The 17,750-nt window shown below is 35.1% G+C and overlaps 1 protein-coding gene across 3 annotated transcripts in view; it reads right to left on the minus strand.

Annotated features, from left to right (window-relative positions):
* Positions 1-16,929, minus strand: part of LOC149775957 (uncharacterized) — a 185,836-nt gene extending 168,907 nt beyond the window's left edge. For 2 of the 3 annotated variants that reach the window (XM_089940789.1, XM_089940787.1), the window contains exons 1-2: positions 16,753-16,929; positions 11,463-11,585 (exon numbers count right to left, since the gene is read on the minus strand). The gene's annotated coding sequence lies outside the window, so the exon portion shown is untranslated. Of the gene's footprint in view, positions 1-3,679; positions 3,854-11,462; positions 11,586-16,752 lie in introns of those variants that run through there. The other variant, XM_089940793.1, reaches the window with a different exon arrangement.
* Between the last annotated feature and the right edge of the window lie 821 nt (positions 16,930-17,750).

Genomic DNA, 17,750 nt, shown 5'->3' on the forward strand with positions numbered 1-17,750 from the left:
TATTGTGTAAGGAGTAATCAATAGAATAAACAACAATGACCCTCATCTGCTGGCAAAGTATGCAATGTTAGATCAAGGTCTATACTGTTGGCAGTTGGACTCCACTTACATAAATATATATTGTATGTGTGTGTGTGTGTGATTTGGATTTTTTCAGTCATATCGCTACGATGTCTGCAGTGTGGCAGTTTTTAGTGATGTCTAGCACTGAAGCATTATGTCGCAGACATGTAGCGTGATGTCCCACCCAGTCACATTATCCTGACACCAGGCTGACCAGTCCTAACATGCTAACCTCGTAATGCTGAGCACCAAGCGAGGAAGCTGTTAGTACCATTTTTGTAAGTCTCTGCTATGACTCGGCTGGGGATCGAACCCACGACCTCCTGCATCCAAGTCAGACGCTCTAACCACTAGGCCACCGGAGCGGTTGACATTAGAGTGAAGAAAAGTGAATGGAAACAAATATAGGTATCAATGCTTGTCAGTTTCAACACAATCTGCTGTTTCGAAAACCAAAGCAATGGAGAAAAGGAAGAAGATGCGAGAGTTTCACCCATCACTCACAGAAAAAGTAATACCTACGGGTTGACCACGAAAATGTGCCACTGACAAGTTTTGACGCTACTGTCAAGAATATCTGAATCATGCAAGTAAAGCATCTGGTCTCTTTAATGGATGTAGTTCGGATGGTACATATCATGAAGACAGTCTACACTCACATAAAAAAGCATGAAGTACATGAAAAAATGAAGCTAGCACATACATCCAGCCATACACTGGAGCAGCTTAATAGAGATTTCTTAGAGATTATATTAAACTGAATGAAAAATTTTAATCTCAAGTGACTGCCCTTTTCAATACAGCCTACAATGTTCTTTAGAATATATCATGTAGCCTTTTACAAAGCTCTCAGACCTTTGTTATCTACAAGAAAAAAAAAAGTTTTACGTACAATGTACAGAAACTAAGTCAGTTGCAAACTGTATCATACGTTGCATTAAATGAAAATAATAAAGTAAAAGTAAATGTAAAAAATTATAAATTTTTGTCTATGCTAGCTTCTGCCTCTACTGATACACCAGTCACAGAGCAAGACTGTATTTCTTTGATATGCAGCTGTTGCCTCTTCTAATACGCCAGTCACTGAGTAACAGACTGTATTTCTTTGATATGCAGCTGTTACCTCTACTGATACACCTGTCACTGAGCAACAGACTGTATTTCTTTGATATGCAGCTGTTGCCTCTACTGATACACCTGTCACTGAGCAACAGACTGTATTTCTTTGATATGCAGCTGTTGCCTCTACTGATACACCAGTCACTGAGCAACAAACTGTATTTCTTTGATATGTTGCTGTTGCCTCTACTGATACACCAGTCACTGAGCAACAGGCTGTATTTCTTTGATATGCAGCTGTTGCCTCTACTGATACACCAGTCACTGAGCAACAAACTGTATTTCTTTGATATGTTGCTGATGGCTCGAATGACACCTGTCACAATGCAAGAGTACAGGTAAGGTTTAGACTGCAGCCGATGGCCAGCCTATACCGATGGTGTCTTTAAGCAACTGACAGTGTCAATTGACCTTGAAACTATTTATTTATCAACTGCAGAAACGAAGAATAAAATTGAAGATGTTATTTTATTGGGGTGGTTGTCATACTTGGAATAACAAGGAGGAGTTGCCAAGAAAACTGAGGAGAGTACTGAGCGAATGATAGTTACTATACTACGTGTGGCACACAATCTTGAACTGAGAACAGATGCAACTAAAAAGGTTCCTTAGCTTTAAAAATTTCAAGAAACAGTACAATAAGTTTACTATTATTACTCCCCTAAATGGAAAAGAGAACTAGTGGAAAATAATTTACTCAAACAGTGAATGAGACAAAATCTGCTATGAACTCTGAACTTGCAAGTCTTTCTCCACCGATGCAATGGATTCCATCAGCAACAGATCCGAATCCTTGCAAGAACCTAAACAAGAAAGTTTATGCTGTACTTTGGTTCTGGTAGAAATTATATTTGTCTTGTCTGCAAGCACAGGTAAAGTGTGAGATAAGTTTCTCAGGTATGAAATGGATCAGGACAAAGCTTATAATCTTTTGTCAAGAGTTTTTAACCTGCTTCAACAAGCTAAAACAATGAGATATACACAATAGAAATGCGTAAAAAGAGCCCATTAAGTCACCCAAAAAAGTCTACATAACTGCTGATAATCATCCTTGACTTAGCTCATCTGCTGATGAGCCATACCTGCCTCAGCCATCACCTGATGCTGTGCTATTATTTCTGACAATCATTCCAAGTATCACGCAAGTGCACTCTAAACTATTATTTCTGACAGTCACTTCAAGTTTCATGCCAGTGCTACTTCAGACTGCCACCTGATACTATGCTATTTTTTCTGACAGTCAGTCCAAATCTCATGCCAGCACTTATTGAGACTGATAATGATTAGTACTGTGTACTTGATTCTGCCTAAAACAAGATGAAATTAAAGTCTCTAAGTTCATTTTGCTATGTTGTCTTTTGTCATCTGTTGCTAGTTTTATCCAGGATGAGTCAGTAGAGCAACAGACTCATAATCCAAGGGTCATGGATTATAAGGACTTTCATTATGACATGACTCCCGTGGATAGCATTATAATAAGGGAGTATTGCATACGTAAGAAATGGGTTTATCAATGGCTTTTAAAAGTTAGAGTCCTTAATATGGGTGTATCCATTCAGGCAGATTTCATGTTTGTAAGGTGTCCCAATTTTGGAATTTTTGTCCCGAGATCTAAGGCAGATTGGCATGAACACCACACAGACAAGCGAATCTATCCAAAAAGTAGGAAAGGCCCAATAAGCACAATTTTTTTAAATTAGAAACTACAACTTTTATCCTTCTGCACATATTGTGTGAGAGAAACATCCAATAAAAAACAATGTGAATAACATAACTAGGCATCCAGCCAATAAAAAACAATGTTTATAACATAACTAGGCATCCAGCAAATGAAAATCTCTTGGAAGGGGATATATCTGCATATCTTCAAAAGTAACCTGCAAATGTGCTTCCTACTCGCATTTCAGGCGAAAATGACCAAAATCCCTGGCCTTAATGAGTTAATAATAATAATTATTAATAATAATAATAATAATAATAATAATAATAATAATAAAGGCTTTATTTAGAGAAGGAACTCAATTAGTTACAGAACTAATCTACCTTGAGGCCTTCTATCTGTTATGTACAATATAGACAGTATATACAAAATGATGTGAAGAAATAAAGGTGTTCTTCACAACGATGAATGGAGACATTATTTACATCCTTAAACATTCCCAAGTCACCTGATCTGCAATAAGACTAGTTCTTTACTGTGTCAATATTTGCATATTAATTGCAATAAAATTCTTTGCCAACAAAATATCTGAAAGTACTTATGTACTTGCTTATAAGATGATCCCAACTGTAAACTGCAAACCCATATCTGCCATCACATAATGTGCTAGCAGATCTGGGCCTGTGCAGTTTGTTAGTAGTAATCAGTACAATAAACAAAATAGACCCTGATCTGCAGGAGCATTATACCATAACAGATCAGGATCATTGTTGTTTGCAGTTTGACGGACATATAAGTGAATATATATGGTAGATAACTCTGCAAAAGAAAACTTACCAGCTTCAGTCCAAAATACTGAAATACATCAACAGGCCTTTGATACAAAATGCAGCCAAAAGAGATATTCAATTACATTGAAGAAGAAGAAACAAAATGTCCAATGTCATTAAAAACACAGAGGGATTGTGTCCTGTGGCTGGATATGCCTTTACACTATAGCAGAACCATGCTCTACTGCAAGTACTGTACAAACATTTAGTAAAATTAGTCTTGCCTCATATTTTCTGCCCTGAAAATGGGTGAAAAGATCTGCTTAACATTTCCTGCCCATGTAGAAAGGCATCTAATTGTGGAAGAGCATTGGTTGAGTAAACACCTGAGTACTTGAACAGTACATAGATAATTTGCTTTTTATGTCAGCTGGTTGCTAGCATGCTAAATATGTGAATGAGTAGGAAGTAGCATATTTTAGTCTTAAAAAGATATGAACTGTATTTATTTTAACAAAATTAATGCAAGTAAAGGATATTCCTCATGTCTGCCAACTATACAAAGCATTTAAACTAGGAGTGAGTGATTTGGATTTTTAACGCAGCTTTTATACAAATTTTTCAGTCATATCACTATGATGTCCACAGTGTGGCAGTTTAAAATGATGGTTAGCACTGGGCATCATGCCACAGATAGCATCATGTCCCACCCAGTTACATTATCCGGACACCAGGTCAACCAGTCCTAACACTAACCTCTTAATGCTAAGTGCCAAGCAAGGCATCTGCTAATAACATTTTTATAAGTCTTTGGTTGACTCTGCCAGACTTGAACCCGCGACCTCCTGCATCCAAGGTGGGTACTCTGACCAGTTATGCCACCAGAGTGGTTCATATCAACTAAGAGAAAACAAGGATATGATTTCTGTTCCCTTTTTGTTAACATTAGTTTTTATGTACCCCTTATTTATGTACCATAAATATAGGGACTGAACTAGTACACTGTTGGTTTGATCTTCCGTTGGAATACACATATGGGACCCAACCCAATCGAAATATAAATACTGTGGCCACAAAAATGCACTGTGTATGCACATCGTTATACCTCTTTATCAACTGGGCAGGGCCCTAATAACTATTCCAATGAAGGGTAAAAACTTAAACCTCAGGTCAACAAATTTATATTGCCACACTGGAGAAATTTACCTGTCCTTCATCTGCGTAAAAACTATAACTTCAAACTAATGTGTAAACAATAGCACAAGCAAGCAAATTAACAAAACATGATGCACTTGACTCAATAGTGTTTGGCTCCAGTCTTCAATTTTAAAGCATAGTGTGGTAGTCTATCACCTAAATTTATTCCATACTGTCTTCATCCTTTGTCTTGTTCCTGTCTCACTATTTTTCTTTCAAAAGGTACATAATTTTATCAAGTTTGCCCATTGGTTAGTAGCCAGGTGGACCTATAGGTGCATAATGAATAGATGCAGAATGGTGTCCTTGAAAATGGGGGCAGAGCAAATATACACTTTTTACAATCAATGAATGTTGTGAATGAAATATAATTCACCTTTTATTCCTTTCAATTTTATTTTTAGCATAAAACAAAAAAAGTTCTTAACATTTTCTTGATGAAACTAATGATACAATTGAAAGTTTCTTTTTCTGGGTGCCAAAACAAATTAACTCCTGTGAAATCATTTATATTCATGTTTACCAATTTTCATGCAAAAACTGTTATTGTCATTGGCAGTTACAACGCAGCAGACTAGTGATGGTGTCCTATTATGATCACAGAAGAATACTCGGTTTGGTCACTTGTTGTCTAGTTTAATCACTTTATCTACCTTGGTCAGGTCATTCATTCCCTCCAGGCATTTTGATTGCTATAACCTATTATCATTTATCCATTCACATTGGGTGGTCTTTGATAACTGTCTCATGTGCACAAGTTCTATCACTGTTTCCATACTGGGCTAAGTGACCAAATTAGTTGCCCATCAAAACATTTCAAACAAATCTGGTATGATTAATTAACAGTGTTTTAAACAACCTTGTGCTTTCCCAAACAAATTACTTAGAGCACATCACACTTTGATTTCAATCTACCAAGTCAGTGCAAAAAAATTATTGAAAGGCATTTGTTGACAAGTGTTCATTTACTTTAAGAACCAATTTAATGAAAGTAATGTGGCTTTTGACTTTTTAATTGATTATACAGAGGATCAACTTCAATACGCGATATTACATTTGAATGTCAATGTTTGCATTTTAATGACAAAATATATATTATGATCACTTTACTAGAAGCAGTTGTCAAATGAGGTGATCTTATCTATTTTGGATAAAATGAGTTTACAAAGTTTTTGCAAGGATGCTCAAGGTCAGATATATAGATATAATTCATTTTAAATGGGGGGGGTAGGGCACTTTGAACACATCATTGGCATTGTGCATTTATTAAATTTTATTTATTAAATCTTATTTTTAATGAAAGTGTGTTTTAACAAAAAAAACAAATGTTAGCAATCTACTGAACTGATCAGCTACCACAATTTATTTTTGCAGATATGAAAAACACAGGACATTTCCTAATTATCAACTGATCTAATACTGGTTGCCCTTGATATCAGGCGTTAAATATAGGTGAGAGAAAAACAGTTTTTTTTCAGCCAGAAGCAAAGACTTTGGTGGTCATTGTAATTTGATTGACACCTGGGCATTATACCACACAACTACAGGCACACATGTATTGGGATGAAACCAGGTTTGCTTCAGTCTAAAATGAATATGAATAAGGTAAAATGTAGATGTCACTGATTGCTGGAAATGCAAGAGTGCAATGAGCTTCCAATTTTCTGCTAGGTCTATTACAGCTAGTGCTGGGAATGGTTTGAAATTTAAGGCTCAATGATTGGTCATGTTTTCTATATTTTTTCATGAAAAATGCCATTTTTGTATATACAGTATTGGAATGTTTCAGTTTCTTACTTACCATAAAATAAAATTGTTTACTGGCAAATGTTTTGTGTATTATGACGGATATTATTCGCATATTTTACTTTTGCTGGAAGATTTTGCTTCAAATTGTCAAACAGTTAACTCATTAACCCCTGCCGCCACGTTTACATGGCAAGAGGTAGTAGCCTACTGCAGAGCTCTGTAGCGTCAAGGTCATGTACGATACACTAAAGTGGGTGGTATTACAGAAAGGTAGACAGATGTAGCTCTACAGTGATACCAAATAATCTGGATGCTTTAGTTGCACTACAAAATACAGAGGAACAAACCTAATTTTTTGGACCCGTTTTTTTTTCTCATCCAAAAGTCGCCCGTGGTCGGAATCCGATTTTGTGTCCGGATTTTAGACTTTTTGGCCTCAGATCTAAGGCAGGCCAGACTGAACTGCACACAGACAGGTGAACCTTTGCAAAAAGTAAGATAAGGTGGGCATTTGGAATAAAGAGTGGTCTCGATATGAAAATGATGTGTCCGTTAAGCAAAAAAAAATATAGATAAAAAATAAAAAGAACTCCAACTTTTACCCTTCTGCTCATGTGTGAGCAAAATAACCAATGGAAAATGATGTTTCTAACACAACTAGGCATTAGGCTAATGGAAAATCTGTTGGAAGTCAAAGTATTAGGATGTATTCAGAAATAGCTTTCAAAATGTGTTTCCTACTCTAATTTCAGACGAAAACAACAAAAACCTCCAGGGGTTAATAAGTTAAAAGAATATAATTCATTATACTCATTTACGGAAAACCATAACTGTTCAATGCCCTGGTCATTTGACTTGTCCCATAAATCTATGACGATTTTGATTTATTGTCACAGCATTAACGATAACAATGAAACTAGGATAATAAGGTAAAAGTACACATACTTTATGTCTGACACCATAGATATATATATGAGTTATTAAAATCTATCTTGGGCATGAGCAGCAAAATGAGGAAATCTCAGAGGAAGGGTATAATTTATTATAATATTGAGACTAACATTGAGACAAGGAAATCTCTGTTGAAGGTAAATTATTCTGTCTTCTACCAGGTTATTCCAAATAGAAGATGAATGTTGTAGCTCCATGACATTGAACTCCCTGGACCATTTATAATAAATATGTCCTGTTCAGTTACACAACAATGCCTAAATTTTCCATGCCAACTTCATTTAAGAAGTATATGAAACTTTAAATGAAAACAAACTGGGCAATGATAATCTCTTAACCTTTATGATGTGTGGCATATATGTAAACTTATTAAATGTTATAAATCTGAATTATTTTTATCTGCTACCCAGAAAAAATTAACGTGCAAGATAATGCACAGTGTGGCATCAATCAGAACATTATTTGTCCCTTTCCACACAAGCAAAGAAAAGACTTAGAATGTGTTTAGTACAGTCAGTGTTTCATGTCAAAATAATGTAGAACATTTGCCAGAAGTATGGATGCCTTCCCTAAATGTGGCACAATTGTTAACATAAACATGCATAAGTTATTTTTCCTGTAAACAGTTATGAAAATGATGGACATGCATTGCCTGGGGCTATCCTGAAATCTGACAGAAATGGACAAGTGCTTTTCTAATTTCATATGGCATATGGTGCAGAATATTTCCACTTCTGTGAAGATTGCATGAGATTAAACATGGTAACAACCCATAAGTACATTTATGCTTCATGCACTGGTTGACAAATGTAATTACATCAACATGTACAAATGGAAACTGGTTGCTTTCCTGGCCAAAGTGAGTGAAATATCCCATTTACAAAGATGACAAAAAAAAAACAACAACCGAAACTGGGTTATGGATTCTCTTTCTATGCAGGGATGATTCCAACAATAAAATGACATGGTCCTCCATTCCCAAAATGGAGACTTTATCATTGCAAAATGAGTATTTTGGGAACCTTGTAACAAAAATGGTTTATATCCCCTTAAATCTCATGAGTACATTTATGCTTCATGCATTGGTTGATAAATGTAATTACATCAACATGTACAAATGGAAACTGGTTGCTTTCCTGGCCAAAGTGAGTGATATATCCCATTTACAAAGATGACAAAAAAAACAACAACCAAAACTGGGTTATGGATTCTCTTTCTATGCAGGGATGATTCCAGCAATAAAATGACATGGTCCTCCATTCCCAAAATGGAGACTTTATCATAGCAAAATGAGTATTTTGGAAACCTTGTAACAAAAATGGTTTATATCCCTTTAAATCTCATCACCCATAGTGTTTGTTACAATTTACAGGCAGATGTCCCTTTACAGCAGATGAAAAAAATAAATGTTATAAACCAGAATTAGTTATCAAAATTAAATTTGATCTTGTTTAGGAGAAGTGTCTGCCACTGCGGTAGTAGAAGTTGCTGTTGTGTTCTTGGTATAGAACTACAGCATTGTTATAATGAATGTATCTGTTTATTCATCAAACATAATATAAATTTATACTACAATGTAATTTACAGTATGTTTGTTACAGGTGTTTCGGAAAAATGATGCCCGATGATCACAAATCACGAGTTTATTTCACATTGAATTAAAACTGTTTTAAAGGACAGCAATATATGCAGGATATTTACCAGACACGTAATAAAAACTGGAAAACTTAACACTTTTTAAAACTAAACTCTGTTTATAATTTTTAAAAAAGCATGAAAAAGAATATCAAAACAGTATAATTATGTTCGTTAGAAATAAATTATTAGAAATAAAGTAGATGAAAAAATAATTTAACATTTCATACAAGAACCATGCATGCCTTGGAAGATGAATCTCAGACAATGTGTGGAATTTATGCAATTAGAATTACAAACAAAAGTGTGTATTCACCACTGCCATCAACAAAACAGCTTGTCCAAAAAAATTCTAATTAACAAAGGAATATATCTATATTTGTTGTTATGAAAATGGAGAGATTTGTGCTCTCTTTTCAGCTTTTCAACAATGCACATATGTTAGAGAACCCGAATATTTAAGTTGCAGTTTATGATATGGTGTGATGCAGCAAAAAGTCATTCAGAGTTTATCATTTCACCTAAACAGACCCCAAATCACTTTACTTTGTGCTGATTTTAAATTACACTATTTTCTTCCAATACAATGAATATATAATAATAAAAAAATAAACATTAACTTTAAGGTCTATTTTCCCTTCAATGAAAAAGGCAGAAAGAGAAAAGGTTACGTTTGGTGTCCAGTTTTGGTGATCATAAATACCACACAGCACATGTAATTCCTGCTGAAAATTCAAACATGATCCTTGAAAAACAAGTGAAAGGAATTTGTGTTGCCCAATCTGAAGTAAATTATGATTTAATGGAGGTATTCAGGTCCGTTACTAAAACAAGGACTTATTTTATCATCTAATCTGGATGATGATGGCAAATTTACACTGCAACATATTTTCAAGGTTGGCATTTTATGTTATGCAACAACCGTGTTGGAGCAAAATAAGGACAGTTTAATATTTTTGATTATACATTTCATCATAAGTTTAATAATCTAACATGAAAATATGCAAAAACATTAGGATCAATTGATTATTTTAAATTTTGACACCCACTACTCACTATTCTGGCAGCAGAGAGGCCATTTCACCCAAGAAATTTGGTCCCAACTTATTATTATTAATGCACTTAGAACAATGTAAGGCTTTTGTACCATTAAAATGACTCCTGTTAAGAAAAAGTAAAATTATGGTTCTGATCTCAAATGAACGAGGGAAAGCTTCCAATTAAGATATTTCAAAACATTTCTTGGGCAGCCCTAATTAGTACAGCATGATCGTCACTGTCATGTGTTCATTTACAGTTTGCAAACCTGACTGCATAAAGTACATGAAAATCTGTCTTGATAGACTACTGCTATGGGAGACAACCTGTCTCGAGAGAACATTATTTTTTTTTACAAAAGAGGTTGTCTTTCAAGACGTGTTCTACAGTAACACCACAACAAAACGCACTGGTATCACTATGTGTCATTTTTATAATACAAATAGTGGTGTGTATAATCCTCCATCTTCCCAGCCTACCACTGCTTCAAAACTGAATTTCTTTAGGAGAGAGCAGCAGTATCCATAAATCTTGCTAATTTACCGTGCATGATCGTGATATCTTGATCTCAATAATTCCTTTATTGACAACTTTATTTTGAAAACATCTGGGAAAATGTTTAAACTAGAACACTAACATGAAATACTTCAGTAAGAATCTCCAATATTAGTTTAATTTTTTTATTGTGAAATCCATTTGAAGAAAATCTCTTAATTTCAGCAGCACCAAAGTCAAAATCTGAGTTCAGTCTCAGTGTGATAATAATGTAATGAAGTGGAGCCTGGCCTTGATTTCACAAACAAACAAAAATTGAATCTAAATTTCAAATTACGGATTAATGTCTACGATCTAAGCACAAATCTAGCCAATAAACTTTCAATAAAATCTTCAAATAAGTAGTATGAAAGAAGGAATGACAAAATGAATTCTCCAAAATACCCTTTCTTTTAATTCTGTCCAAAAATGGACAGAGTAAACCTTATTGTGTAACTGCATAATAAAACAACCAACAAAGTTTCCATAAAATCATTTAAACAAATGTTGGAAGAGTTGCAATGACAAACTTGATTCTTGAATTACTCCTTTTTCTACAATATTTCCAGAAATGTCTCCAAAAAAGGGACAGAAGGAAAAAAATTACGTAAAACTCATTACACATATCTAGCCTATAAAATTTAAATAAAGGCTTCCAAGGAGTGTAGAACCAAAAGTGATGAGATGACCACAATTTCCAGAATACTCCCACAATTTTATCAGGTTTTACAGAAGCTAGCACCTACCTTCTGAATCAATATTTCTTCTTCTTCAATATAACCAAAACCAGACATCTTTATTTACTGGCCTTGTCTTGGCATCCATCCCAACATAGGCTTCATGCATTATTGTTTTCTCACCTATTGGTTCTTCAAACAAAAAAAAGAAAGAAATATATTTTTACCTATATTACATCAACATAATTAGTAATTTGGAAATGTGCACCTTGTAACATCACCAAATCTCTTTTACCATATTGTCTACGTGATGTGAATGTCAAAATGTCACAAAGTGACCAAGATATGTGACTTGAGATAAACAAGATGGAAAATATAAGCCTTAAGGATTACAGATTTGCTACAAAACTGACAAAACAAAATTTAAAGAAAGAGCTACATTTCAATTCCTTCAACAGAAGATATGTGACAAACAAAAAATGACTTCTCTCTCCAATACTGACACAACTTATTTAGATTTAGAACTATTAAACAGGGAACGGAATAATCATGAATGCCCCAGAATTGTATAATATAATCATCAGCCTTCCTCTGTCTCTAGATCGGGAAATATGGACTACACATGAGGAGTTCAGGATTTCTTTGTTGGCTCAAAAGCAATGTCACCATGCCTATCTTTCAAAGATTATACCAACAGAGCTATCCATCAAACCTTTTAAGATTTCTAATTTGGGCACACAAAACACCACTTAAGCCTTAAGGCCAAGGCAGATAACCCTTTCCTAACTTATTACAGTATAAACATATCAACAGAGTCATTCAACTTTGCACTACAAACCGCAAATTCCAATTACTGAACATTATTAACATGCTGAATGTACACAACCATAGAACATTGGTCAATACTCATTGCTAGCTGTCACTTTCACCTCTGGTTGTGACATCAAGACAATACATTTTATTGCATGTTCTACTTCTTTACACTTATATAGGTACGGTCAAATCAGTCTTGAGAGACCACCCTCATGCAAACAAAGGGTTCTCAAAGCAGGTGTCCTTCAATAGATGTTATTACATTATGTAACCAAATTGATATGCACATTAAGATCCAGGCTTCATCTTCAGTACACACATCAAATTTTCTTTATCACAACAGGAGGTGTTTAATTATCTATCTTTATCGTTCTCATTGCTCTGTTGTCAACAATGAATTTTTCGCAACATTCAATTGTCACCAAGGATGAAAATAAAATGATGCTTTTGACAATCATTACTCCTGAAAATAACTGCTTCTTACTGAGGAAAGCTTCACAATTTCCTCAACTAATTTTTCAGTAAAACATAGGTTCTCATATATTTAATTTTTCAATTTTTTAATTAATTTCCTGCTTTCCTCCATACATGTATACAGGTATGAAACGCTCAGTCCCAACACTGTCAGATTTGGTTTAATAGTAAAGCATTACAACAAGGTTATTTAATGCCAAGGCAACAGGAGTCAAATAATCTGCCCACAGACGCAGCCCCAATGGTCAGCCTGGTCAAATCTAATGGAAGGTTTGAACGTACACCCTTTTATCTGCAAGTCTGTCACTAACCAGTGAGCTATTGTAGCTCCAGAATTCCTTATTACTTCATATGACATGAAAATTACAGTTAACATAGCAGCCAATATTTGGATGTCTAGCAATCAAAAGAACCTCTGTCTAATTTATAATAGACTGGAAACTTGTTGTTTGCTAATCACTTGTTAGCAAGGACAATTAATGCATATTCCCTAATTAACACCCTCAAAACAGTACATTTTCCAAAGGGGGAGCATTTATTAGAACACAATAATGAAAGCTAATGTTGTTCTTTTGTTGTACTCTTATGATGACCAGTTTGACCCCATGTACATCCAGAGTGTCTTTCTACCACTGAATTCAGTCACTGTAAGTAGCAGACTTAAATGGTCATATCAACATATTTTCCCACTCAGCATCTGGTTGAAGTAAATCTTTGAACTTGCCACCCAGCTAATTTGTCATGTCTAATACTTCATTGTGTGTATATATATATATATATATATATATATATATATATATATAGATAGATAGATAGATAGATAACATTGATCAACTGAAGACTGCTGGAGCATTTTGTTGTAATCATGGTTCTGATACATACGGGTATTGAAACACACATGTTTTACACTGCATCTTATAAATGTTCGGTTCTTAAAAATGGGAAGGGTATAAATCAGGAAACATATGGTACCCTATGCAGTTACACAACATGTATTTTTGTATTTGTGGTTAATAAATAAAGAGATCCTGTCACACAAGTTTGGGAATGTAGGTATTTTGTGATCAATGAACTGACACTTCATCAGTAATTACAAATAATGTTGCCTTGTATATACTGACAAATTCCAAAGGTCAGAGGTTATTTATGGTAAATATTCTCAGTTTAAAATGAATTTCAAGAATTAAATATAGAAATAATGCAGACTTTAGGTGTGTTGTATACAAGTTTACATCTGCAGTAACTAGTCTGAATTTAGCTGTTGCCGTTCAAATCCCAGGTGGAAAGGAAGCAGGGGTGGGGGTGATATGAAACCAGCCACATAAATAAGTCATGCAAGAGAAACCAACTGATCAGAAAATTCACTGAATCAATGGAAATGCCCCAGGTGGCAAAGTATGAAGCAGAATAACCAAACCCGACAAATCTTCTCTCCACCAAGACTTTCACAGGAATGAGAGAACACTGTATGATACAGGAAAAACAGCACAAGTTGGCCAAGTGATGGACAGATACAGGAGATCCTAGGACCGAGTAAGGTTCAATGGACAACAGCAGGCCAAACCACAGTAGCATCAGGCCAGCCATCCTCTACTCAAGACTGCCTGATGAGGATGACAACCACAGGAATAGAGTGGGACTGGTGTGTGAGCAAGAAACCAAAAGAATCCTGATGAAGTGGGAACCAGTCAGCAAGAAGATTTTGACAGCTCTAGACAAAATTCTAAAAGATAATCATTGTGCAGTGCTATGCTCCAATGAACCCTGCAGAATGTCAGGGAGGATTTTAAGCAACTGCAAAGAGGGATGTCACATGTTGTGATGGGCGGCATGAATGCAAACAAGGGCAGGGACAACATCAGTTGGAAAAAACTTGTCATGGATAAAAAGGGCCCAAGAAAGGTGAAATGACAATGGAAAGCTCTTCACAGACTTCTGTGGAATGAGCAGACTTACGATTGGTGGGACAGTTTCTCCCAATCATAGGATCCACAACATTACACATAAATAAATAAGATAAGACTGCAGAAACACTGAAAATCTCCAGGCTCATGACTATTAAGAAACAACATAGGTTTGCCATTTCCCTCTCCAACTGATTACAGGCTCTTGCTGACCTTGATGATGGCTCCATAGAAAAGAAGCGGGAAGCAGTTAGAGGCAAATTTTGTTCAACCTGTGCAGAGATGCTGGAATTCTTAAGACAGAAGCTCAAGCGCTGGCTAGCTGGAGATATGATCAAATGAAGACTGAATACATATAAGAAATCAAACTGAGACTTGTACAGACAAAAACCAGAGCAAAGAAACAGGGTCTTAAGTAGGAATACAGGCACAAAATGAGGGAATCAAGGCAAACATGAAGAAAGAAAAGCTGAAAAAATAAATGACATGAGGACCCTCTATAATACCACATGGCCACTCTCAGGAAGGAAAACCAATACAAGCCAACCTGTACACAGGAAGGATTGGAATATCATTTGCAAACTAGTAAAATTGGGCAAGAATACATATGGCTTTTTCAGGCTTAGTAGTTTTCAGTAGGACCCCACCATAAGACTACAACACAATGTTATTAATGTTGACAGTCAACATAAATATCTTTAGTATAGAATCACAGAATGACCCATACAGTTTTAATTATTAAAAACCTTCAAGCTTTAGTTGAGTCTTATGGGCAGCAGTTTTTATATATATACAATTCAATACAGACCTTTCTATTTAGGGAGGTCTCTAACTCAATTAGCAATCTCAATAGTTTAATTATAGAGCTCCATTTATCAATTAAAGACCTCTTTAATTCAATCAGAGGCCTCAATATTTTGTCTCATTTGTAGCCCTCTATAATTGAATTACAGTTCTTCCATAATAGAATTAGATAATTCTGTAACAGAATGAGAGACTGCTTATTTTCAGCACATTGCGCCGTGTTATGGTCTCAATTCTGCAATTTTGTTTAACACTAATTTCTCACTCCCATACATTCTACTAAAAAAATGCAACATCAGGACAACAACAGCACATAATTCTTTGATAATCGAGATCAACCATTCATTACTTTGTGCTCTATATTAAATAACCCTTCACAGCCACATTATACATACTTTCAAAGAAATATTTGTCAGTCGTTAAATTGTTTTGAGCTTGTATTCTTTATCTATATACAAACTATATATTTTGGTCTCATGATTTGTTTCTTGTGTTTCTTTGGTTCAGTTTCACAGACTACTACTATGCAGTCCACTCTCTGCAGAAATTAACAAAAAAAGCTATTATTTCATTCTTTAAATGTTAGGTTTAGAGACCTGGAAACACATTTAGAGACAGCTTCAAATTAATAAGCAAGGTCCATAACCAAATTAGTGAGGTCTCACATCCATTTAAAGAATCTACAATTTTTTTATGGATTTGTTGAACCAATGCCAAATCAGAAAGGTGTATAATCCTATTAGATAGCTCTGTAACTGATTTAATGAGTGCTCTTATTCACTTGAAGATGTCTCAAAATTAAGTTAGAGAGGTCTATAATTCAATTAAAGGCGTCAATAATTATTGAGGTCTCTAATTGAATTTGAGAGGTCTATAATTGATATTATTTAGAGCTCCCTGATTACCTTCTAGCCATCCCTAAATAATGAGGTTAAAATTCAATTAATTATGTAAAAACGGCCGCCCATAGAGACTTAGTCCTACATGTAAGTCCTCTACGCTCATATTTATGTTTTGTGTGTCAGGGACGTAACACTAAAACAAATGTGATACGTCGTACATGTAGGACTAATAGAGACTAAGACACATGAAGCCGAAAAGGAACGTTAAACAAAACATAAATAAAATTTAAAAAATATGTGCATAAAATAACAATTCACTATTTTAAACTACATAATCCATACATCAAAATAAAAATATAGTATAATTTTAGCCCCAGCTTAATGGAACTATGTGACAATTCTGTCAGAGAGAGAGGGAGAGAGGCTACAAAATCGACTACCTGAGCCCTGTTCTTTTATTCCAGTAGCCTCGTACATAAACGTTAAAACAAAAAAAGAAAAGAAGAAGAAAAAGTAACTTACAAAATGGAACTGTATCTTCGAACTGTGGAAACTTTTTCTGCAAATATTCCAACTGTGCATTTGCCCCAATCAAATTAAAGTACCAATTGCTACTTTCAAAAACCTGATAACTTTACGTCCGAATCGGAACATGTCGGACAAGTATAGGCTAATTCGGATCAAATCTGCACCCTGGTCTAAGTTAGCGTCAGTACTATCGAACGATTTACTATCCAATTCTTGGATGGTATCCATACGCTTTACCTTTGCTGCGAATACGTGTGCACGTTAAGAGCCTAATAAAATAGTTCCAGTCAACTGGACCCCAAAACTTGTTTATATTGGGAATGGGGGAGGGGGTATAAGTCAGTTCAATATATATATATATATATATATATATATATATATATATATATATATATATATATATATATATATATATATATATATATATATATATATATATATATATCGGAAAGTATGAACGAGTTTTTCGAATGTAAGTTCTGCACGACCTTAGGAGTGCAGTATATCCATCCGACAAAACGAATTCATATTTTTCCATACAAATGCAGTAACCATTTTATTATATGCTCATTTTTTATTCTACCTAATGCTTAACTATATTAACAAAATACGCTACGAGAAACAAAGTAGCTGAATGTATGCCGTATTACAAACTAAATACAGCAGCGCAGATTCATCATTACACAGTTGTTGGCATCCGTTAGTCTCGAGAGACTATGGAACTACGCCCCGTGAAAGATGTCCCGGTTGGTGGTTGTGCAGCGTCTGCTGTGGCTAAGTAGTCCAATGCGGAAGTGGCAGACACTGCTGAACTTTATGCACTTGAAGGTTGCGTCTGGTGTTGGTTGGAGCTGCTTCTTCTTCCTCTGCGATCGACTTTCATCATCTAGCAAGCGTTGCTTGTCCTCTCCGGCTTTCAGACCAGTGATCAGAGAATGTCGCCAGCTTCATCTGTCTAGAGCGAGCTCTTCCCAGGTGTTGACATCGATACC

Source organism: Sinohyriopsis cumingii, chromosome 18 (assembly GCF_028554795.1).
Source record: "Sinohyriopsis cumingii isolate HCF-2022 chromosome 18, ASM2855479v2, whole genome shotgun sequence".
Taxonomy (NCBI): Eukaryota; Metazoa; Mollusca; class Bivalvia; order Unionida; family Unionidae; genus Sinohyriopsis; species Sinohyriopsis cumingii.